The sequence below is a fragment of the Egretta garzetta genome, unplaced genomic scaffold, assembly GCF_000687185.1.
Source record: "Egretta garzetta isolate BGI_Z169 unplaced genomic scaffold, ASM68718v1 scaffold640, whole genome shotgun sequence".
NCBI classification, from domain to species: domain Eukaryota; kingdom Metazoa; phylum Chordata; class Aves; order Pelecaniformes; family Ardeidae; genus Egretta; species Egretta garzetta.
Genome location: NW_009258264.1, coordinates 581,031 through 590,916, shown reverse-complemented (window position 1 = coordinate 590,916; position 9,886 = coordinate 581,031). Strand labels below are relative to the sequence as shown.

The 9,886-nt window shown below is 47.4% G+C and overlaps 1 protein-coding gene across 2 annotated transcripts in view; it reads left to right on the top strand.

Moving 5' to 3' along the window:
• The window catches only part of SLC45A3 (solute carrier family 45 member 3), a 31,862-nt gene that overhangs the window by 1,984 nt on the left and 19,992 nt on the right, over positions 1 to 9,886 (top strand). Inside the window, exons 1-2 of one of the 2 annotated variants that reach the window (XM_009647773.2) lie at positions 160 to 212; positions 314 to 420. The gene's annotated coding sequence lies outside the window, so the exon portion shown is untranslated. Of the gene's footprint in view, positions 1 to 159; positions 213 to 313; positions 421 to 9,886 lie in introns of those variants that run through there. The other variant, XM_035903134.1, reaches the window with a different exon arrangement.

The following is a 9,886-nucleotide window of genomic DNA, read 5'->3' as shown; positions in this document are numbered from 1 at the left end:
CGCAGAGCGGCGCTTGCGCTCGCAGCCGAGGGGAGCGCGCTGCTCCGCCGGGTCCCGGCCGGGGACGTGGCTCTGCTCGGACGAGGCACTCGCAGACTCATCGCTGGTCCTGCTGATGCTCCTGGCCGCCCGGCGCTAGCTTTGCTGCGGGAAAACAAACAAAAATAACCCCCAAACTCGCGCGTCAGGAAGCAGAGGGAGCGCGGCTGCAGGTAGGGCTGCTGGGCAGCGCGCTGCACCTTTTCAGGCCTCCCTGAGCCGTGGTAACGCACGGATGTGGCATGAGGTTTTTCTATACTTTTCATCGTTACAGAGACATCTGCTGTGACCGAGTTCGTTTTAGTGGTTATCGAACAGGAAAAGAGTTTGGGAAGCGTGATGTGACCGTGGAGTTCCAGAAATCTGGAAGGCTCGGGACAGGTCAGTGAATCTTTAGAATCAAAGGAAGCCAGCACTTGACAAAGGGACGTTTTTGCTGCACCTTACTGTAGGCTCGGCTTAGATTTGCTGCCAGGTTGTCCCATCTCTCCCCTTCGGCTGTCGCGGGAAGCTGTCATCTCAAAAGTGGTACCTAAGTGTTATAATGTGGATATTCCGTAGATGACTGGCTTTGTCATGACTAGAGGCTTTGGAGGTAAAGAGCCTTAGTTGTTTATAGTAAACATAAACTAAAAGACTAATTTGTCTTCCTGGGGATGACAGCATTAGGAGGAAGAGAAAAGCGCTAGAATAAATTAATACTTTTATGCTGGTGATGGCCAGATTTGGCAAGGCACTTGGTTATCATGCTTATGTTTAAAAAAAAAAAAAAAAAATCAGAAGGGAAACCTATCAGGAACAGCTTTCCTGGTCCTCATTGAGATCTGTCGGACTCATGAGCAGCATGGAGAAAGTGGCCAGGCTCAAACCATATCCTGTTCTGGCACAGTGCTAGTCCTAGATGTGGGTTCATGAGAGCGGGGTTTGTATGTGTAACATGGGAATAACTGGGAATGTATAGAAATAGAACATGAGTTAAGAACTTCAAAAGTACCCAAATGACCTGGGCATTGAAGTCATGCAGGCACTCCTGAAAAACGTGTACCAGCCTTTAAATGGTTTCTATTATTCACCCTACCTGCAATTTTCTTTCTTTTTATTATTTTTTTTTTTTTTAAATGTATGATGCTACCTGGACTTTCTTGCATCATCCGTAGCTACTACCCTTCCACTCGGTGGGGAGGGGCTGGGGGGTTTTTTTTAAACGTGTCCCAGCCTTTAAATGGTTTCTATTATTCCCCCTACCTGCAATTTTCTTTCTTTTTATTATTTTTTTTTTTTTTAAATGTATGATGCTACCTGGACTTTCTTGCATCATCCGTAGCTACTACCCTTCCACTCGGTGGGGAGTGGCTGTGGTGGCAGAGCCAGGAATCCCAGATTCCCAGCCCTGTGCTTGGATACCAGGCAGTGCTTTAAACTCTGGAACGTATTACCACAAAACGTTGTGGAAGCCAAGAGTGCTTGGCTTATGGGATTTGAAAAAAGGATTAGAAATTTGATATGGATAACAAGAATCTCCAGAATTAATAGCAAATTAAATGAGAGCTTTACAAGGGATATAAGTCCCTGATTTTTCAGGGCGTAAACCAATCTTAGGATTTAGTAGGAAACTTTTCCTTGTAGGGAGATTTTTCTTGGGCTGCCTGCTGGTGGGTATATTCCCCTACGGCTTGCTACATACGTAGCCTGTGCAGTGTCTTCTGTGAGAGCATCTTGTCTTCTTGAAGAGGTTCCAACTGAAGTACCTGAACCTCAAGGTATTTCCCAACATCGAGCTGTTGCTAGAAGGCCCCGCACACGTGGCTATGTGTAGGAGCTGCCTGCAGATAACGGTAACATTATCTGTGGGCAAAGCAGTAGTCTTACAGACTCTAAGATTGTCATCACCATAACAGAATAGAGCAATAGTAGATACCGCAATGTACTCTTGTCAAACTCCACCGGCAGCGTCTTTTTGAAGGTGTACAGTCAATTTTTGTCAGCTGTGAGAAATGCTATATCTGTAGTGTGAGGAGCTAAAATCATTAGACTGGTCGCTAAGTTAGGAAATACAGCCTTTGGTCTGCTTTATCTTTGCCAGAATCCCTAGAAAATATGGATGTGTAGCCTAAACTCTTGCTAACCTTTTCACCAAACTGCTTGTTTCGCTGGAGCGCTCAAGTGGCAATGTTTGGGGGGGGGTGGTGTGGTGGTGTTGTTTTTGGTTTTCCCTCCTGAGTCACACATCTCTGCTCTTGGACTAAAGCCTCCATATGGAGTTTAGGGTGATGGCTGGACTCTTGTGGCTGTTGGCATTGTGAGTGCATGCTCTTAAAAGTAAAAAACTAACCTTATCTGCCCAGTTTTGTGATGAAGCTGCTAGCAGAAGCTTTGTTCAGAGTATGGACCAAAAATGCTGGTCCTAAAAGCATCAAATCCATTGTGTGATGAAGTGACAGGGCAAAACCTGCTCTTTGAACGTAACTGTGTGGGTCTCCTTGCGTGGCTTTTTGCAAAGCCTGGTTGGAAATACTAGCCTGTCTGCAGACTGCCTGCATCACTCTGAAAATCTTAACCCAGAGCCTTCTGTGTCAGATCCACAAGAAGCTCTGAGGGTTTGCAAATTACTTCTGAGGAATGTACAAAAGCAAAGGAAGAGAAACAGTGATGTAAAAGTAGTCTTTAGATGTGATATTTTTAATCTTCTAGATTGTATGAGTCTCAATCTCTGGCTTCCATAGTTTTACACTGGCAAAAAACAGCGTGAAAAGTTACGCCTGTGGCAGTTTCCTGACTACTCCCTTTTTAAGGAGTACTGCAGGCGGTGATGTGGCAGAGAACTTCGGAATACTGCTGGGTTTGTGTGTTCTCCACTGGACATGACTAGCGGTTGGTTTGATTCAAGCTGCCTATTAGTCTGTCAGGTCTGGTACCAGGCAAGACCAGTGCCAGCAGCTTGCTTAAATGACAAGAAAAAACACAGTAATTTGCTGATGTCTCTTTTTCTTGATGGCTCTATGTTCTCGGGCAATTTAAGCATAATTTGTACACAGCAATGGACATAGGGCTAATGCATTCCTCTGACTTTGGTCTCTTCAGAGGTTGATACCACTTTTGTCACGGTGGGATTGTGGAGCTTTTCAGATGAGCTACAAGCAGTGTGAGTAACATCTGTTTGTGTTTCTGCTCCACTTCTTGCTGTGTTGGCGCAGTTCACCCAAGGAGTGTCTTGTTTTGGTGGTTGGCTGTTTGGGGTTTTCTTTAATGTGTGTGTTGCTACCTCCTTATCTTGGCTAAGGCAACATCAAAGCAAAACGCTTGACCCGTTGGGTGAAAGTTTGAGGTTTGTGATGGATTCAAGGTGGAGAAGCGAAAGGACCAGAGTGATGGGAGGAGAGCAGCTGCAGGTAGGGGTGAGCAGGCAATGGTAGTTGTAAAGCCTCGTATCTGGAGAGAAGTAAGATGGTATGGAGAGGGGTATGCAGAAACCAAGAAGAGTTACATCTGGCGAATCTCCACTTGCTTCTGCTGTTGCGAATAATTCCATCATATGATCATGCCCTGTGGCTTCTGCAGGAGGTGGGAGGCAGTCACTGCAAGACAGCTACTTTTAACTAAAAGTAACCCTAGACAGCCAACCTGTGGAGTCTTGTGATCCTTCAGCCATGCAGTTAAACTCATGATCGAGGTTGTGCTATGAGTGGAGCAAGGGAGTCACGAGAAGCTTGTGAGCAGCTGTCAACTATTTTCAATGTTGACTTGATTTCTGAATACTTAATATCAGACATCAAAACTATCCATGCGAAAACAGGAACCCAAGGGCTCGCGTAAAAAAGGAGACAGAGGTGCTTGCAGAGGAATCCTTGCTTTTAAAAAACAGGGGGAAGCTGTAAAGCAGTCTCTGCAAGGCAGCCAAGCAATATATGTGCTCATAGAAGACTGTCTGTAAGTGTGGATTTGCATAACGTAAAGGAAATCTTGCAGTTGCCACAAACAAAAGAATAGGAAGAGAGTAAACCAAGGGATTGGTTTTTTGCAGTTCTGTGTCCTGATGCTTGTATTGTTCAGGCAAACTACATTTATCTCTGTCTAAGATTAACAATATGTTGAATCCATACAGCCCCTGAAACCTATTCTATTTCTTGTGCTGCTCTTGCTCTTCACTGCTCTAAGAATCTGAGTCTGATCTGGTATTACAGAGCTGCAGACAGTTGTTGATGTGTCCACCAACAAAGCTATCAAGCTGCTTGTTCAAAAAACATACTAAGTAGAACTGTAAAGTCACCATTTCATTATATTTATTGTTTGTATGCATGCTGTTCCTTGGAGGTCCTCAAATTTGAGCCCTTCTTCCTTGTTTTTATATCCTAAAATGTCAGTTCCTCTTGCAGTTCAAAAATATTTGTTTAACATTTTGCCAGCCTGCATAAGAGGAGAAACAGACCCCCGTGAATATTGTCTGGCAAAATAAGAAATGTAATGTAGGAATGTGGTCCGAATGGCTTCTTTGTCTCAGTGCTGGAGGGTGGCTGGAACACACACAGCAATAAGCAGGTGCTTGATTTGCAGCTCTGAACACTTTTTCTTTCTCCATGTACATGCACAAAAAGAAACTGCTGCTAGTCCCGATCTTAAGGACCTGGGCCTGCCTTACATCCAGGGAAACCTTGTTTGAGTAACACATGAAATCAGCTCTGTCGCTTGCGGAAAGAACCAGCTTCTGGTGACTTGCAGATGAATTCTCATAATCACCAGGTTTTGAATACTCAGAAGGTGTAAGGATGGCCTCTGGCAAAATAATGAGGTTTATTTGAAAAAAGAAACTTAAAACAATGACGGGCATCGGCTTTTGGTTTGTGAGGTCTAAGGTTTTTCTCTTCAATCAAGGGAACCGATTTTTTTTTTTTTTCCATCTTCATTTTGTTGGAAGCTGAAGTTCTCCATGGTGGTTTGTCTCCAGGAGCTGGGACTTCAAGAAAAATGCAAATATAATGAGTGCAGTGACTCAAATCCGTGCAAGTTGTCAGCACTCAAAAACCATTAATGTTCTTGCAGAGCAGGCTAGAGCCGACTCCAGGAATGATGTATACATAGTTGTGGATAACATCTAAATCTTGCTTTAGATTTATGGGTTTAGGCTTTTGGTGAAATGGTGCATGCAATAAAATCCGTGGATCACAGTTTCTTTAGCAAACATTAGGGGTGATTCTTGCTGGGATCTGACCTACTACATCAAAGAAACTGAAGTGGTGGTCAAACCTCAAATCCAATGCTATTCTGCCATCTCCTCCTCCCAATTGCCTGCTTCTAATTTAGGAGCAATGGGCAGAGCTGGCTCTTCGGTTAGGTTTGACAGGGATGTAAGTGTACTCACTCAGTTCTCTGCCTTCTCTGCACAGAGACCAAAAGCCTCTACGCGACTCTGGAAGCCGTGCGTGAGTTCCCTGTTGGTGATTTTATGCTTTTTCCATCAGCAATGGTCTGTCTGGAAATGTTGGGCTGTACTCTGCCTCTGGAGAAGCATCTGCCACCGACCCCGGTTGTTAGGCTGTTCTCTTTCCTCTCTGCCTGGGGCTGTAGTGCCAATTCTGTTGTGATCTTCTTTTTGAAGAGGGGGTACCCAAAGCGTTTTGGTGCTCTAGAAGACCTGAGCTGACGCTGCTGTTGCCAAGTGTCCTCTGTTAGTGCTCTCCCTGCCCGTGTGGTGTGCTGGTTATCGCTGTGCTGCCTTGGTCTGGATTCTGGAAAAAACCTTCTCCCTTGGGTTAGAGCTGTGCAAACAGAATAAAGGATTGTTCTGGTCACAGAGCGAGCTTCCGTGTAGGTCTGTGGCGAGAGGCAGTTCATAAATACAAAGAGATGGAGCACAAAGGAACAATGAGATGACGGTGGCTTTCCATGGCAGCGGTCTGTGTGTACCAGGTACGGGCTCTTGGCGTGACAGGGGAGGCCTTTGTGCGGGCACTGTTGCTGTTGGACTCCAGAGGTGCGTTTGGGAATGTTTATGACAAACGACTCCTGTGTGCGAGGGGCGGTGGGAGCAGCTGGAGCAATGCTAGAACAAAAGGCTGCTGTGCTACAGCCAAGGCCGACTGAGCAATTAATGGGCCTGGAAGGGTGGCTTTTCATGAGAATTGACTAAAGCTAGGTTTAGGAGAGTGGCTAAATGTAGTCTGGAGGGGGGTCTGACCATGCATATAAAAAGGAGAGCACAGGAATTACACAGGGGATAACTGGAGGGAAGGAGGAAGGGAAGGAAGGATGCTTCCCAGCTATTAAATCTCTTAGCCCATGGATATTGTTTCAGGGGAAATTCTTGCAACCTCAGTGCTTGAGATCCATCCATCCAGACTGGACAAATCACTGGAGAATGTGCTGTTGGGAGCAGTCCTGCAGCAGCCCCGGGGAAGATGATTCAACAGGGCCTCTTTCATCTTTGATTTCTGTGAACACAGTCTACATTTGTGCTGCCCCCAGATACTCCCATTCATCACTGTCTGTGGCCAATGTTGATAGCAGCGTATAAGCCTTTTGGGCAAGAGCAGGGAATGCAAGCTATCCCCTCTGCTAACAGAAGACTGTAACTGAGGCTAGTTAGCACATGCTGATGCGCAGCCAGAATGGTCCGGGACGGTGCTGGTGATAAGCCCTTCCCCAGCTCTTACTGGGCAAAGCCAGCACTGTGCCTGCCCGAGGTGCCCTGGCTGTTTGCCCAAGGCAGCCCAGAGCATGTTGCGGAAATATCAGAGGTCTTTCTGCTTCATTTGTAGCTCACTGAACTTTACGCCAGTAAATACGGGCAAGAGAGAGCCCAGCGTGGAGAGAAAATCCTGCCTCTACTCAGAGTCTGTAACGCACAAACTGTCATTTATCCTCTGCCAATTACAGCAGACTTTTGCAGCGAGCGCTGAGTAACTTCAGTGCTCCGACCACTTTCCTGCCTGTCCTCCTTGGTAGATGCAGTCCGTGCTCTCTATCAGAGCAAGAAACTAACCCTGTGCAACAAAAAGCACCCCTGCACGGAGGGCTCTGCAAAATCCAGGGAGCTTTGAACTTGAACTCCATGCTTAATTACTAAAAAGCTAATAATTTAGGACTGATATTCTTTCCAGGGCTCAAAATAGAAGTTAGGTTCCTGTTTGTAAGGAGAGACGGGGTGGGGAGTGAGGGGGGTGGTAAAAATGCCTTGCTCCATTCACCTCCTATAGAAATGGCAGCTTTGAGCTTTGTCTTTTCAGAAGCGGAAAACTCCCCGATACTCCGTGCTGGTGTGTGAACGGCTACAGCTTAATGTTAAATCCCTGCGTGTTCAAAGTCCGTAACACATTAAACTGATAGTGAGAATGGGGAAAGGAAAAGGCTTAAGTTTCCCATAAAGATCTTCCAGTGAAACTTATCTGTCTTAAAAAAAAAAAAAAAAAAAAAAAAAAAAAAAATCTGATTGCTTCTTATCTTTGCAATTATCCAGGCAATTTCAGGCAGAAGTAAAATCATAGAATCTCATGTTTTCAGACCAAGGCCTCATGACTGGTCTGTCCTGATAAGGAGAAAACTCTGCTCCAGCAGCGATCTGAGGGCCCTCGTTAACACGAAGCAGTCGGTGTGCTGCAGGCAGAAGTCGGGGCTTGTGCACAGCTTTGCTACCCCAGGCACGTAAAACTGCTGTTCTTACAAGAAAGATCTCAGGACTCCGATGCGCAGTCTTTGACCTTAATGTGTCCCAGGGAAATCCTGTTATTCCCTGCACGTGTGCTCTTCACCTGTCCCTTTGGCAGAGGGTGCTGGCCCGTGGCTGGAGGGGCAGAAGGTGCCTGCCTTGGAGTCTGGCATAGCAGCATGAACTCAGCTCTGCTGGCCGCTGAAGCCAAGAGAGTGGACCGGGAACCGGGGCAAGCAGGGTGGGAATGGTAACTCTGCCAGAGGGACAGGCAGCGGGGAGAGCGATACCTTACAGTGACTCCCAGCCCAAAGTATTTCGAGAGTTTTGCTTTATTCCTTCCCCCTTTTGAATTCATCCGCCACGGGTGGCTGCCTGTTCCACATCCGTCCTTGCACCGGCTCCGATACGAGCAGTTGCGTGCTCTCTTCTCAGAGCAGGGCGGTAAAACCCAGCCGTTCCCAGGAGAGCCGGGGGCTGCTGCCCGGCTCACTTGCCTCTCAGGCGCTCAGGGTCTGATGTGACTGATGGGGGTTCTGCACTCACAGCTGTCTTGGGGCTATTCCTCACGCTGCAAAGGCTCTTTGTCTCATTCAAAGCCATGACCTCATTTTAGAGACAGAAAACAGAGAGGGAGAAACCCACCAACCTGCCAGCGGAGGTCAAAGGGCTTGCTGAGAGATATGTTAGCATCAAACTTCTCCGGCAGGGACACAAATAACTGGAATTGCAGACCAGAAAATTACCATGAAAAAATGGACTAACTACCATGTGATTACAAAAGAGCCCATTAGTTCTGTGTGTGTCTAGGATTCAAAGTATATCCTTTGAGGAAGAGCACGAGGTCATGCTCCCAAAACTTTAAGCAAAAGGGACTGTGTAAGTCTCTGCCTGCTGCTCTCCGAGGACTGCCATGCGTGGAGTTCAGCTGGTTGCTCTCCTCCCTCTTTCCTAGGCACAGACCTTGGCAAACGTGACTTCGGGCAGAACGAGGGAAGGTTAGATGTCAGTGTTAGGTGGCTGCGGCTCCTGCTGTGGATAAATTTGTCCGACTCCTCCCTGCTACTTTATAATTGGCCTGTCGGGGTACTGTTTGGGTGAACATACACCCCTTCAGCCCTCCTGCCAGGGCTTGGCAGTTTTGTTTCTGCAGAGCTCCTGGCTGCTGCTGGCCTGGGATCCATGGTCTGGATTTGCAGTCTCGCATGTCAGTGCCAGCCGTGGCCTTTGCTCTGGCCCCTGGTTTTTATCAGTACATCAAAACTGTCCTCTCTACCCCAGAACTGGTCCTGAGACTCAGCTGGCCCCGTGACTGTCACAGCTTTCCAAACAAAGCCAGAAATTATGAAGCTGTGTCATGGGGTAGAAGTCCTAGAGCTGCCTTGGAGCCACAGTGTGCCGGAGGCAGAAGGAGCCAGAGTATGGTGTTGGCTCGCTGAGGAGTCACACGTCCCATTGCACAGCATTGGTGCTTTGGTTGGAAACAAGAAGTTCCAATTTCACTTCCCATTTTCCCAGCCCTGTGAGCAGGCATTGCAAAGCAGACACGATAAAGCAGCTAGGGCCTTCCCATCTCTTCTCTGTAACAGATGGGGAAATTATTTTCCTTCTACTCAGCACTAGGGATTAACACTCAGAAGGTGTGTGGTGTTGTTTTCAGTGTGAAGGTGACTTGTGTAGCGTGCACTGGGACAGCCGCGTGTTCTCTGTACGTGCTAACAGCCTTCCTCCAGAACTGGTTTGCTGTCTCTTTGCCAGTTCCAGTTGTTTGGGGTAAGCGCTGTACTATCCGTTTTCCCTGTGTCATGCCCAGCGATCGTTTTCTCCCTAAGAAGGATTACAGTGATGCAAACATACAAAATCCCATGCGCTTGCTTAGGCAGGGCTGGTGGACAGGGGATGTCATACCTCAGAACGGGGCAGTGATGACCAGCCAAAAGTTCATTTGCAGTTTGGGTGGCGGCGGGGGAAGAAAATACAGAGTCGGTGCCCAAGTAGACATTTGCAGAATTTTGGTGAGTGGGGTCTTTCTTTGGCTTTGCTTTGCCTGCGGGGGCACTGGTGACAATGCCGTGAGCCTTAGACAAGTTAGGTGTTCTGCCGGGGTTGTGAAGGACTGTCGGGCTCCAGGGCTCAGTGGGGTGATGGTGCTACAGCCGTCGGGGCGTTGCTGGACCCCAGCCCTGATCCCCAGCAGGAGAGGGTCGG